Below are 16,030 nucleotides of genomic sequence, written 5' to 3' on the forward strand. Positions count from 1 at the left end.
CCACCGAATCCATTATTCCTCAATACACAACCCCAAGCTTCCAAGAATCCTTCCGCCACCATAACTATTTTCCTGCATACATAAACATAAAGGAATGAGCCTAATGCCCAACAAGGAAAATCTACTAAAAAAAAACATAAAACATACACATAAACTATATCATAAACATATACTATAAACATATGTCATATACTACTACAATGGCCATTATACTACTTGGGGCTTGTTAACTAAGCAAGTCATATGCCCAATAGATTTGTGGGGCTTGCTAGCCAAGCAAGTCATATGCCCATAATTTATTGAGGCTTGTTAGCTATACAAGTCATATGCCCAAGGTCTATAAACATACTATACATAATGTAACATAAGATAACATAAAATAGCATAACATATCATATAAACATATAAATTCTATCCTATTTTCCTTACCAATACTGGGATTTGAGAACAAGGACGAGATTTGGAACACTCCTAAAACCAATAATAAGAAGGTGAGTATTTCTAAAAGAAAGAGATGATCAAGAAATGAACTAAACCACCAAGATAAAACTTACCGAAAAGAAACCTTAAGTTCAAAGAACTTAAATACCTAACCAAGAATGGAAACAATGAGTTAGGATTTGAGTGAATAAAACTAAGAGACATATTCAGAAATGAACTTAAGATTAGGAATTCCTTTAGATGTACTAGAACCGAACTACACCTTGATATTGAAAAACACACTATTATCTTACTTCCCATGTAACGCCCTGGATAGCCAAGACCGCTACACTGTGTACTTATAAAGGTTCAGGACTTGCTAATCAAGTCATTTAGTTAAAAACGTGTTTGCTAAAATCATTAATGCACTAGGGTTAAAAGGTTTTGGTCTCAAAAGATACTTTTCATGTAACTAAACATTTTTACACATGGGATCCCAAAAAGGAACAACGTTTAAAAGTCAGTGTACAAAATTTCCAGTGCTCAAACAACCACTAGCCATTCTAAAGGAAAAACATATGTTTATGGTTCTCCTGTCCCTGACTCCCCTCAACCGTGGCGGCTGAGCAGCTGTTCATGTACATTATGCTCCCAAAGCTCTCCAAATCAGGGCTGATTAAGCTTGCCCTTGCCTTTACCTACACCACGAAGCACGCGTGAGCCAAGGCCCAGCAAGAAAGCGTAATATCATAACACAAGTACTGATAATAATCATAAACTCTTTAAGCATGTTTAAACATTTAGCAATCCCTAATAAACATATAACTCATTGACATAAACATGAATTCACAAGCTAACACTTAGCCATTCAACATATCATATTCAACAATCAACCACAACAACCAAATTACACAATAAATAGGGTCGACACCCTTAGGTTGCACCCTCTGTTTACCCCACTGACTTCGGCCCGCTTAAACCGAGCTCAGTGCATAATAAGCTGTCCTCAGCTACCAGTGGCCGAGTCGCGCCCTGTGCGCTAATGTAAACTCCAGCACTCTTAGGTCGTTTGTCTAGTATTTACATGTCATAATACCATCCTCTATAAAGCATACAAAATAGGGAACCCTTAGTCCCATTATGAATCCACAACCGGGTGCAGTTTTCTTACCTTTAATTTCCAAATGCTCCGATTACGAGAAATGCCCCTTGAGCACGATCTGTCTCCTGAGCCCTAGATTTTACCTAGTCACAACCAAGATAAGGAATTCCATTAATATTCGAATAAAGGTTTCTGGGTGAAATTCTAGCTTCTGGGACATCGAATTCCACCAAGCACGGTGGTGGAATCGATCCCGAGCACCCTAGGTTAGGTTCCCGCGCTTAAAACCTTCAAATAACCAAAAATGCCCTTAAGGGCCGCGGCCCTAAAAACCTGCACTACGACCCGCCCCCTAAAACAGAGGCTAGGCCTTTCTGATCACAGACATGCGCCGCGGCCATGCCCTGTGGCGCCGCGGCGCTTCCCTGCCGCAGAGCCTCCCTAGCTCTTCTTTGCTTCGCAGGGCCGCAACACTCTAGAACAGAGTCGCGGCCCGGCCCCTCATGCCCAGAAAATCCACCCTTTTTAACATCCCAACCTTGCTCAAAACCACCCAAAACCATCCTAATTCCAAAACCCATTGATCACAAAACTTCTAACATGATTCCAGCAACACAATCCAGCAAAGACCTAGCTTAGAAACTCATCAAAATCCCATTTCAATTTCTGAAACCCAAAAGCTCAAGAACACAAAAACCAGCCATGAAAACACCAGAATTCAAACATTAGATCATAAATTCGAGCTTACCTTCACTGCAGAACCACTTCTCTAAGCAAATTCTGAGCTAACTCCCAAGCTTTCTGCCTTAATTCAACCTTGAAATTAAGAACCTACGAACTCTTAGAATTCCAGCCCCAAAATCTCATAATCAACTGATCAAAATGAAATTCAATGCTTACCTTAGTTTCTAGTTTGATTCCCTAGCTTCCACTGAGTTAATCCTCCAATTCCTCAGCTCAAACCTCTGAATTCCCAACCAAATCCCCTTAGTTTTCAGTGATTTCCTTGAGAGAGAAGAAGAGAGAAGAAGAGAAAAAGGAAAGGGTCGGTTCCTAATGTTTCCACTGTTTTCTAAGTTTTATCTATCTATCCTTAAACAATTAAACCAATCTCGAGGCTCGGGGTACCGGAAACGTCCCCGAGGGAAAAATGGTAAAATTCCCCAGTATTCCCGCCTAAACTTCCTAACCTCAAATATAGCTCCAATTATTTATTTCCATGACTCGATAACCCAAATAATCATCTAGTACCCGAAATACCCCTTGACTTGCCCCAAGTCAAATATTAGATCTCGTTGTGACTTTCCTGCTAACTAGCTCCCTAGGATCGCCTCAAGTCGCATGCTGTAGATTTACTCACATAATAATGTGGTCCTCACAATTATAACATATAATCACATTTACGCCATCAACGGGCTAAAATTACAAAAATACCCCTTTAAGCTAAACGAGGAATACATGCATACTAATACTCGTAGACATGCATTTCGTATACATACATATAACCATTCAAGCATGCTTATCACATAATCATGCATTAAACTAATAAATTCACACATAAACCAATTATGCCCTCCCGACACACTAATCAAGGCTCTTAAGCCATATTAGTGATTTTGGGTCGTTACATCCCAAGTGTTTATAAAGCTTAAGATGATAAAGCTTATACCCCAACCCAAGTGTTTAACACTCTATAGTAACCCTAGCAGCTTGAAGGCTCTGAACACAACTTGAAGAATGAGAGAAATGGCTGGGTACTAGGTCCTATTTATAGAGTTCAAGGTGTGAAAAGATCTTCTTTTAGCTTGAATAAAAATAATGAATATTAATTGAAAAATATTTGAATATTCGTTCAACAGAGGCTTAAGACTCGCTCAAAACGTTCAGAGGCTGGTCAAGTGGTTAAGGAATGAATTGAGCTTGATTTAAAAAACATTTGAAAATATAGTCCTAGAGCAGATATATCGCCCATTGTGGGCAATATATCACCTGGGCTTATATCCCGAGGGTTCGTCGATGCGTTTGTGTGAAGTTCACGTGTTTTTCGTATTCCCTATGTGGCGATATATCGCTCCTAGGCTGCGATATATCGGCGTACGCGAATATATTAAACACATAATTGCACATTATCAGCTTAATTTTAAATGATAAAACAGGTTTGACTGAGTAATACGAGATTCCAGCAGGTTCTGGAAGGGTCTAGAGCTCCTAGAAACCTCTATTTCTGAATTATCCACTTAAATCCTCAAATAAACAGGGTTGTGATAAATTTCATGCTCTTATTGGTCTTGGAAGATTCTAGAGCTTTCTTGAACTTTCTTTTACTTAAACTATAATTAAATCCTTAAATAAACATGCACACGACAAGTGTCATGATCTTATTAATTCTATTTAAACCTTATTGTATAATAAATAACATCTTTATAATCAACTATATTAATCAAACCTTATGTTATACTTAATATTCTTAACTATAGGTTAAACTTATAAAATCTATAAGTGTTGTTATGAGTGTTCAACTAAGTCCCGGCTTGAACCAAAATCCACAGTAATAAACATACTATAACTACTACTAGCTATTACTACTACTACTACTACTACTACTACTACTACTACTACTACTACTATCTAGCTAAGTAAACATTCTGGGACTCTACAGTTGATGATGATGAAACATTGGTCGGAGTAAATTCTTCAACCATCTCCTATAAAACTACTTTGCTGCACAGTTTGAAGTTTTGGACATAGTCATTTTCTAGAAACGTAGCATTCATTGAAGTAAACACTTTCTTTTTTGAATTGATATATCAAACACATATTTGCACTTTTTCAACATATTTTGAATTGATTGAACAACTTTGACTGAGCAAAAATGTAATCCTAATAGATGAGAGAAGGTTCTAGACCTTCTAGATCTTTCTTTTAATTAAACTATTCATCAAAAATACTTAAATCTTAATAAACATACACGTGACAAGTGTCACGTTCTTATTAATTCTATCTGAACCTTAGGTTATACTGAACAATATTTCTAGGACTAGTAATATTAATCAAACCTTATGTTAAAATTAATATTTCTAAACCATAGGTTAAACTTATAAAATCCATAACTATTTCTAAGCCATAGCTACGAATTCTTGATACTTTGAAAATGTTTCTGATTTCCTATGCATTAGGTAAAGACATGAGTATCTAGAGTAATCATCAATGAAACTGACGAAATACTCAAAACCACCCCTAACTTTCACATTCAAAGGTCCACATAAATTTGAGTGTACTATTCCAAGTGGTTCTTTGGCCCTATCACCCTTTGCAGAGAATGGACACTTGATCAGTTTTCCTTCTAGACATGAATCACAGACAAGTAATTTACCTAAGGTGAGTTCCCTCAAAGGTCTGTTCTTTGTAAGTCTTTGAATCCTATCATAGCCAATGTGACCTAGTCTTAAATGCCATAAATATGTCATGTTATTGTTATCTATCTTTTGATGTTTATTGGTCCTAGGTTTAGTTACTTTAAATAATTCATTATTAAATGCGAGGGGTTCGTTAGGTCGCAGAATATAAAGCCCGTTTTCCAAACATGCAATACACAATTGTGATCCATTGAATGAAATAGATATATTGTAAAAGTCATAACAAGTCGTTCTAATTGCAGCATGGAAACTAAAATTTAATTTCTACTAAAATACGGAATGAAAAATACATCATTTAAAATTAAATATTTATTTCTGAACTTCAAGCGAGCTCTTCCTCTAGCTTGGACTGCAATGAACGCTTCATTCCCAACTTTAAGCTTTAAGTCGCCTTTGTCCATCTCCTCCCACGATTCAAGAAGTTTTAAAGAATTACAAACATGGTTAGTAGATCCAATATCGATAATCCAAACAGATTTACAGTTCTCTAAAACTCATGTGTTCTAAGATAAATGAATATAATCATTACCTTTTTTTTCACTGCTAGAAACTTGGAGCAATCCTATTTCCAATGCCCATTTTCATTGCAGTGAAAGCATTTACCTTTACCTTTCTTGTTCTTCCTTTTCTTCCCCTTAGGCGTCTGTGCATCTTGTTGTGCACTCATCTTTGCAGCCTTTGTAGGCTTGGGGTTGGTGTTATGTCCACCTTTCTTCTTTTTTCCAGCTTTCGAAGATGAAGCTAGGTTAGCTTCAGCCTTAGCTGGATCAGAATCAGCATTAGTAGTTTTATTTTCTCCTCCCTTACTCAGTCCACCCATGATAGACTCAAAAATCTGAAGCTCTTTCATGAGCTACATCAGACCATAATTAAGTTTATTCATCAGATGGTTGGTGGTGAATGATAGGAAAGTTGGAGAGAGATTGTTGATGATTAAGCCAACTTGAGTCTCCTCATATATTATAGGTCCATGTAATTCAGCTTCCTAAAAGTAGTTTGTCATCTTAATCAAATGATCACGAACGTGCTGAGACGGTGTCATCCGAGCATTGGCATATTTCTTGGTGGCCTCAAAACGAGTCTGCACAAACTTTGCCTCGAACATGTCTTGGAGTCGATCCATGATTTCATAGGACGTCTCGACATTCTCTATCTTTGTCTTGAGAGTGTCGACCATACTAGTCAACATGTAGTACCGTGCCTTATTATTAGCCACCTGCCAACGCTCATATTTGTCTCTTACAGACTTGGTAGCTCCTTCAGCTGGAACTTCCAGGGACTCCTCAGTCATTGCGAACTTGGAGTAGTCACCAATCAACACAATGATGATGTTCCGCTTCCACTTAAGGAAGTTTTCTCCAGTGAGTTTCTCTATCAAAAGTTGAGAAATGATGGGAGTAGACACAACCATAATTAAAACTACAAATTATCAATAAAATAGAAATAAATCATTTTTGCTCAATAAAACTTCTATTCACACAAATTTTAAGAAATAGCACAACATATACCAAATATATGCAAGATATGAGGAAAAATACCAAAAACAATCATATCTCTATTTCTTTAGGTTTTTAACTAATCTATGATATCCTTGTCCCACTTGGCGAGAAGAAAAAAAATACCAATAGTGTAACGCCCTGGATAGCCAAGACCGCTACACTGTGTACTTATAAAGGTGCAAGACTTGCTAATCAAGTTATTAATTTAAAAACGTGTCACTAAACATGTATGAGCTAGGGTTAAAAAGGTTTTGGTCTCAAAAGTTTCTTTTTATATTATTAAACTGTTATATACATGGGACCAAAAGGAACAGAGTTAAAAAGTTGGGTTACAGACTTCCAAAATAATACAAACAACTGTTAGCCATACTAAGGTAAAATGGACAATCTTTGGGTCTCGCGTCCCTACCTAAACCTCAATCGTTGCGGCTGAGCAGCTGGCCATGTACATTCTGCTCGCAGAGCTCTCCTAATCAATGCTGATCAAGTTTGCCCTTGCATTTACCTGCACCACGTAGCACCCGTGAGCCAAGGCCCAGCAAGAAATCATGTGCAACACAAACAGTAATAATAGATAGTAAATTCACTAAGCATGAACTCTCATCATATAATCCACATTAATCATTCAGCACTTAACCAGAATCATCATTGCAATCAAACACTTATAACGTTCATATCACATAATAATTAGGGCCCACAACTTAGGCCGTACCCTCTGTTTACCCCACTGACTCCGGCCCGCTTAAACCGAGCTCAGTGCATATTAAGCTGTCCTTGGCTACCAATGGCCAAGCCGCGCCCTGTGCGCTAGTGTAACCCTTGGCACCCTTAGGCCGTTGGTCCACTAATTAGCTTGCATGGAAAAATACCACCTTTTCAAGCATACACAATAGGGAACCCTTAGTCCCGTCACAGATATTCAACCAGGTGCAGTTTTCTTACCTTTAATCTTTACGGTTTCAGATTACGAGCAACGCTCCTCAACCACGATCCGTTCCCGAGCCTAAGCTTTTATCACCTAGTCACAACCAAGGTATAGGGTTCCATTAATATTCAAATTAGGGTTTCCGGTTACAAAACTAACTTCCGGGAATCCGAATTCCACCAAGCACGGTGGTGAAATCGATCCCGAGCATTCTAGATCACATTCCCATGCCTAAAATCCCCAAATGTTCAAGTGTGCACCCAAGGGCTGCGGCCCTTGAAGCTTAGTCGCGACCCCGCCCTCAAAATAGAACCAAGGGCTTGCCTGGAAGGAGACACGCGCCGCGGCCCTTGCATTGGGCGCCGCAGCGCTCACCCTTGGCGAGCCTCCTTGGCTCTTCTTCATCCTAGGTTCGCGGCGCTCTAGAACAGAGCCGCGACCCTTCCCTTCGAGCCCATAAATTTCACCATTTCAATCCTTAAAACCTTACCCAAAATCACCCCAAAGCCTCCTAATTTAAAAACAAACATTCCCAACACTTTTAGGATGACTTTAGCAACATAATTCAACAGAAAAATCAGCCTAAAACTCATAGAAATCCATGTTTCAATCTCTGAAACTCAAGAACCTCAAAACACCCAACCAACCATGAAAAACTCGAATTTACACCTCTAATCATGAGTTAGAGCTTACCTCTTCAGTTGAACTCCTTCTCTAAGCAAACTCCCAGCTAAGTCTCAAGTTTATCAGCTCAAATTCAACCTCAAACATTAACAATACAATCATCTCAGTACCCAGCTAAGAACTCAAAGCTTCTAACTTCAAAACACAGTTTAATTCTTGCCTTAGCCTTGATTAAGTGTTCCCTGAATAATCTTTGAGCTAAGCTTCAAAATCCCCCACTGAATTCCCAGCAATTCTTAGCTCAAAGTCCAGCAAATTCCCTTAAGATTTCAGTGTTTCTTTTCCCTGTGTTCCTTGAGAGAGAATAGAGAGGAAAGGCTGATAATAAGGGTCGGTTTAATTCTCTCTACTGTTTTCCTTAAGTTTATCTTATCCCGTTAGGTCAATCCCGAGGCTCGGGGTGCCGGAAACGTCCCCGAGGGCAAAACGGTAAAATTCCCCAATATTCCCGCCTAGACATCCTAACCTCAAATATATCTCCATATATTTATTTTCATATCTCGATAGTCTAAATAGCTACCCGATACCTAAAACACCCCTACCTTATTCCAAGTCAACTGGTAAGCCCCGTTGTGACTTTTTCCCCGCTATCTTGTCCTAGGATCGCCTCGAGTCGTGCCCTGCAGACCTATCCACATAATAATGTGGTTCTCACAATACCATATATATATCACATTAATACTAATATAATCATAAAAGCATTATTAATCATACAATTATGCATTTAAATCTATAAAATCATTCAAATCACATTAAACCCAATAATGCCCTCACTAACCAAGGCCTTTAAGCCTCATTAGCGAATTTGGGGTCGTTACAAATAGTGAAATAGAGTTGTAAACTCATTAAATAATGGACACCATTATTAAAAACATACTATTCGATCAAAATAAGAAAACAAAATTTCTTATTTTATTAGCTAGACCCACAATTTCGATAATCATAGATTTAGTCCTAGTAGTCACCACTGGGGTGAGTCTATTAGAATTTGACCTATAATTATCTATCTTTTGAAATCTAACCTTGTCAAAATAACTAATGACACCTTCCGTAGGGGGCGAATCATAGCGTCTTGAGGCCCCATCAAGCTACCGATCTTGTTAAACTAATGGGGGAGATCGAATATAATTATTAAAAGAAGCTCATTATATAATTAAGTTAAGTATTTTTATTATCATTTTTTCAAAAACTAATGACTAAGGTTCTTCAAAAATAAATTTTAAAACCAAAGTCCTATAATTTTCTATCAATTCTAAAATGTCACATTGAAATAAATTCAATTAAATTTGAATTAATTTGTTGCTAATCATTTATTAGGTTCAACTATCTAGAAAAAAATAAATACAAGACAATTAAGTCCAACTCAGGTAAATGGGCATTAACAATTGAGTTTGCATGGAGGAGGCCTGAGTTCAGTATGTCGTTCCCACTACTAAGGTCCCTTAACTTCCACACAAGGTCCAAAACACAGGAATTTAAACATTTGTTTTATTAATTGATTAGACCCATTATAGTCATGCAAAACAAATGGGCCTTCACAAGTGGAATCACCCACAATAGAAGAATTAAAATTTTTCATTTTCTAATGGGCCCAAATAAATCCTTTAACTTTATGAATATTTTATTTGGCAACCAAAACCACACAAACACACATATATATATCCAAACATATGAGCCACTATATGCATCTAAGTTCAATTACAAAAAATCACATATAGTTCACAGATATGTCACATAATTGAATATCCTAATCATGTTACTGAATGATCAATATATATATGTGTTTATGCAAAAATATCACAATTGATCACATTTGCAAAAAGACCATAATTAATTAATCTAGATTTAATCTACACTAAATTCATAATTAATTACAATTTTGCAAAAATAATTAAGTCAATTTAAATAAAATACATCAACAATTAACTAATTTAATTTGGATTTTATTTATCAACAATTAACTCAATTATGTTATTTTAGGAAATATATTAAATTAATAAAATTAAATTTAATATCTATGACATATTTGATTTTATAGAATAATTGCACAAAAAATCTAATAGATATTAATAAATCTAATTTTTATTTTTTTTATGAAAAATAAATAATTTTATTATTATGATAACCAAAATATCATAAAAATATATATTTTCAAATTCAACAAAAATATCTTATTCCTTCTAAAAAAATATCTATTTTCAAATTCAACCAAAATATTTAGATATTACCATAACTTTAAAAATCAATATTTAATTTTAGAATAAAAATAATCAATTTTATCAACATGGTTATAAAAGAAGATTTTTTGACAAATTAAATTAATTTAACAAAATAAATTAATAAAAAGATAATAATTAAAATTAAGATATTTTTGTCAGTTTTTTTTAGTGAAAAAAGCTTGCTGCAGTCCCGCACGGGGCCACCGTATGAACGCATTACAGATCCGTATGAACGCCATATGGCCCCGAGGTCCCCATCGACTCTTTACTGTGTGCCCGACACACAAACTGCCCAATCAATCCCATTTTTAAAAAAAATTCTATGTAGGTTTTCAATCCTAAAACAAAAATAAAATTGTAACAAATATACATAAACACAATATGCTTCATACTAAACAAAATTCAATCAATTATGCTAAACTTATATGAAAATTCATTAAACATATTCATGCATAAATTAACAAATTAACATATTCAAAATTTCAGTTGTTAAGAATATATTTTACAAGGTCATAAATATTTTCATGTATGTTTCATATATTAAACAAATTAACATATAAAATAACCTAGAAACATGTTTCTATGCATCACTGTTGAAGGGCTTATTCCTCTAATATCTACCAATGTCCAACCAATGGCTAATTTATGAGCTCGCAAAACCCTCAATAACTTCTCCATCTCAGTTTTAGAAAGTGCAGCAGATACAATTACAGGTAAAGTCTTTTTCTCACACAAATAAGCATAACATAAATGATCCAGTAGAGACTTTAATTCCAGCTCCTACGGTTGCTCAATGGATTGAAATGGTCTTTCTGGTCCTTGTTCCAACTCTTCGAACTTCTTTTTGTATGGCTGGCAAGAGCTTATCCACTTGACATATTCCTGCATCTCGACATCATCATCATTATCTTCCTCACCACCTACCAAAACTGCCTCTAAGGCATCACTGTTCCACCTTCTTCCTGAAACTACATTATCAATCACATCAATGCTATAACAATTTGCACTAGCTCTTAGATATGTCATCGCCTTAAAAACACTAAACACGACCTCATCCCCCTGAATTCTCAATCGAAGCTGTCCCTTTTGAATATCAATTAGAGCTTCCCCAATGGCTAAGAATGGTCCTCCAAGAAGTATAGGCACATCTGTATCCTCTTCCATGTCAAGAACAATAAAGTCAGTAGGAAAAATGAATTTATCCACTTTCACCAACACATCTTCAATAATAGCCCGTGGATGCGTTACTGAACAGTCTGCCAACTGTAGAGTGACTGTTGTAGGCCTAGCCTCACCAAAACCAAGTCTCCGAAACACAGATAAGAGCATCAGATTAATGCTTGCCCCTAAATCACATAAAGCTTGTTCACTCAAAATTCCCTATAGTGCATTGAATAGTAAAAATCCCTCGATCTCTCAGCTTTTGGGGCAGTTTTCTTTATAGAATTGCACTGCACTCTTCGGTTAAAGCCACAGTCTCATAATCTTCCATCTTCCTCTTCTTACAAAGGATTTCCTTCATAAACTTTACGTAATTGGGTATTTTCTCTAAGGCCTCGACAAATGAAATGTTGATGTGGAACTTCTTGAAAACCTCTAAGAACTTGGAAAACTGTTTATCAAGAGATTTTTTCCTAAGTCTTTGAGGGTATGGGATTTTGACTGGGGAATCAATAATAACAACTGGTGGTGCCTTTTCTATAGCAGGATGGTCTTCAGTAACCTTCTCTCTCTTGAAACCAGATGTGTCGCCCAACTCTTCACAGTTCTCAACAGATGACTGTGGTACAGATTGCTCAACTTGCTTACCACTTCTCAAAGTGATGGTCTGACATTGTTCCTTGGGGTTCACTGTTATATTATTTTATAATATAATGCAATATCATATTATATTATAATATTTTAGATTAAATAAATGTGACAAAGAGTGTAACATATTGTAACATATAATAGAGAGTTATAATATTTAGATATATGAGATATATCCAAATAATGTAACATATTTGGTGTTACAAATTTGTAACTTCCAACTATTGCCCTTTATTGTGTAAATTTGGTGTTACACAATATTGAGATGAATTTCATAAAGCCATATGTGAAATGGCTGTTAGAGATATGATTTTAACCCCAATAATGTGTTTTGGGAGTTACAAAATCATTTGGGAGGGTTTGGAACCGTTTGGAAAAACAGCACATTTTCAAGTGCTGAAACTGGGCTGTGGCCGCGGCCTAGGGGACAGAGAGCACTGGCCATGGCCACTGATGTCCTTGGCCGCGGCCACAGGTGCATTTCAGGCCAATTTTTCAGTTTTTTCCAAATGTGTTGAACGGTTCCAAAAACCTAAATAACTCCCAAATCTCAATTTTAATTCCATATTAATCCAATTAAACATTGGTAACAGCCATGGGGGTAGGTGGAATTTGAAATTCAAAGGGTGTCTCTAAACTCTATAAATAGGAGCTTATAGCTCACTTGAAAGACACAACATTTTCTATTCATTAGAGCACTTGGCTAGAAACACCTTGAGGCTTGATAATTCCAGAAAGCATTTCCTATAATCTGTGAGAGATCCCTTAGTGCTTGAGTTAGGGGGAAATAAGCTTTTGGACAAAGGTTTCAAACCTTGTTCAAGTTGGTGATCCCCAACACTCTTCACTTTGGTAGTGTGAGTGAGAGTTGTTTATCTTTTGTTTCTTGTTCCTTTATTTCATTCTGTTGCTTTTCATCTTTATATTCTTCTTCTCTATTTACTTGTATTTCTTGTTTAAGAGTTGTAATCTTTTCTTTTCTTTTGTTTCAAACACTTTACTTTATTTGTAATCTTTTGCTTAGAGTTGTATTTTACTATTCTCTTCTTCTTCTTCTTCTTTTGTTCATTTGTATTTTCAGTTATAGAGTTGTAACACTTTATTTAATCAATCCTTGTCTATTGTAATATTTTGCATAGAGTTGTAATTATTCTTACTTATTTCCATTAAGGCAAATACATATTTTCCTAACATTCACTACATGACAGTGCATGGTTGATAGCCCAAAAAAACTCATACAACTTCATTGTCTTGTTCACTTTCTTTCCCGGCATGGCGTTTATTCCTTCGTTCCTTTGGGTTGTTGTCACAAAAGAATTTCCACGAAGAAATGTTTCAGCCCAACTATGACGTTGATCATACAAATTTTTTGCATACTTTGTATCATGTATTCCAAATCTATGTACTAATTGCTCCCATCTTTTGTCGAATTCTTCCTCTGTATAAAATCTATGAACCAACTTGGTAAGTTCGATTGCCCAATTAAGATCAGTGACATTCATAACTGCATTGTTATGAATGTGCCAGAAGCATAACCTATGAATTGCGGTTGACATGACCTCCTCGATCGCTTCCCAAATTGATCCATTCTGATATGTGACCAATGTCTTTGGTTCATTCCCATTCATTGCATATAGGAATGCTTGGTTTGCCCAAATGTAGTTTTGTGCCATTTCATTGTGAAGAACTGCAAACCCAATGGGCAGGTTCGATAATGGTTATTAATTCCGACCCATATTAGAAATGGTTTGCCATTGCAGTTCATTTTGTAGGTTGAGTCGAATGCTATTGCGTGGCCAAATGTTTCGCAGTCCTTTTTGCACCTACTATCGCTCCAAAATACGTTAAGTAACTGATGATATTTTTCATAAGAATAGTCTCCTGAAAAACTGGGGTCTCGATCAACTTTGTGCTCTAAAATAAAGGTAGTTGTTTAGTTATTATAATCTACTATCCATGATAGTAAAAAAATTCAAATAATTCAATTATAATCATCTACATTAGATAATGATAAAGGACCTTAATTTAATTTTTACCCAACAATAATTTTTAATTGGTCACCAGGACCAACAAACGACCATACCTTTTGACATTAACCATCTATAATTAATCTCTCTTTCCTTAATTCGTCCACTATTAACCATCTAAACAAACTTCACCTATTCTACCTTTTCGCAATAACAACTGATCAAAACCACTCAAATCCTTCGCACAACATTGTCATAATTTAACTAATTCATTACACTACCCTTTTATGGTTCACAAGTAAAACTGAATACAACTACTACATAGTCAAACAATTTACAAACAAAGAACCCTATCTAAACAACTCTTACAACCATTCTTTGATGACCAATACAAAATATTCTTTATACTTCTCGCCCTTTCTTCATTACATGGTTCCTTTGTTACCACTGGATGTTAGTATAGTTCCAAAATCTTCAAAACCACACATTTCTCTATTACACACACTAATTGCATGAATTTTGATTACCAATTATATTCTCCTTGGTGATCTTTGTTAGAATAAGGCTCTCTTCGAGACAGGTCTAGTCTCTAGAAAATGCAATTCTCATTTTACAACCTTCTCAAAAGATTACAACCATTATTTATATTCAGTAGCTAATAGAAAATTTGCTAACTAAATTTGGTTACATCATTACAATCCCTTAACGTTCCAGCCTCAACAGATAATCTCTCATCCATCGAGGACACACACGCTCTCTCTTGCTATACGCACCCTTCCTTCTCCTCTATTGTTGCTGGTGTTATTCTCTTCTGTTGGCATGTTGCAGGTACATTCTCCATTCCTTTGGGCTTCTTCCCTAGGCTGACCCGAGTTCCACTCAAAGCTTCCCATATGCTCTTGTATTGCAATAGAATCCAACTCAATTGGGCCAGCCTTTTGGGCCTTGCTAACCTTGCCCTCAAGGTTAGGCAACTTGTACAGGCACATGAAGGCATCAAAATCTTCCCATGTGGCATCTTCTGGGGGGCTCAAGGACCACTGGACAAGGACTTGTCAACTGGTTTTTTTGTAAACCTTGTGAAGCCTAGTAGCTAGAATGGCCAATGGAACCATGACAGGTTTGTTGGCAAGGGACAACTCCGGTAAAGTGTAGCAGCTGAGTGGAAGCGTTCCTTGATATGGTTTCAGTAATGAAACATGAAAAGTAGGGTGAATACGATTGCCTTGTGGAAGCTTCAAAGTGTATGCTATAGGACCAGCATGAGCGATGACTTCAAAGGGGCCAAAATAGCGACGACAAAGCTTGGAATTGAGGCGATGCATCACTGTGGTTTTTCGGTAAGGCTGGAGCTTCACCAGTACCCAATCACCAATCTTGAATTCAATATCCTTTCATTTCTTGTTGGCTTGTTGACACATGCGGTTCTGTGCTTGCTGCAGATTATGTTTCAGTTGGTGCAAAATTCATCTCTTAAAAGTAGATCATTCTCTACAGCTTGAATAGTAGTTGAACACCGAGTGTATGAGGGAATTGTGGGAGGTGGGCGTCCATAGATTGCCTGAAAAGGTGTCATGTCGATAGTCAAATGATGGCTAGTATTGTAATGATATTCAGCCTAAGACAAGAACTTACTCCATTGTTTAGGATTCTCTGCTGTAAAAGCTCGCAAATACTGCTCCAAGTAGCGATTTGTGACTTCGATTTGACCATTCGTTTGTGGGTGGTACGCTGAGCTCATTTTCAAAGTGGTCCCCATTAATTCAAAGAGCTTTGTCCAAAATGCGCTAGTAAAAATAGGATCACGATCTGAAATGATAGTTCGAGGCATGCCATGGAGGCGGATCACCATGTTAGAAAAAAGGCCAGCCACTTTAGTAGCTGAGTAGTGATTCGGTAATGCTCCAAAATGAGCATATTTGGTGAACCCATAAATGACTACCAATATATTAGTAAGTCCTTGTGAATTAGGCAGTCCCACAATAAAAT

Source organism: Humulus lupulus, chromosome 4 (genome assembly GCF_963169125.1).
Source record: "Humulus lupulus chromosome 4, drHumLupu1.1, whole genome shotgun sequence".
Taxonomy (NCBI): domain Eukaryota; kingdom Viridiplantae; phylum Streptophyta; class Magnoliopsida; order Rosales; family Cannabaceae; genus Humulus; species Humulus lupulus.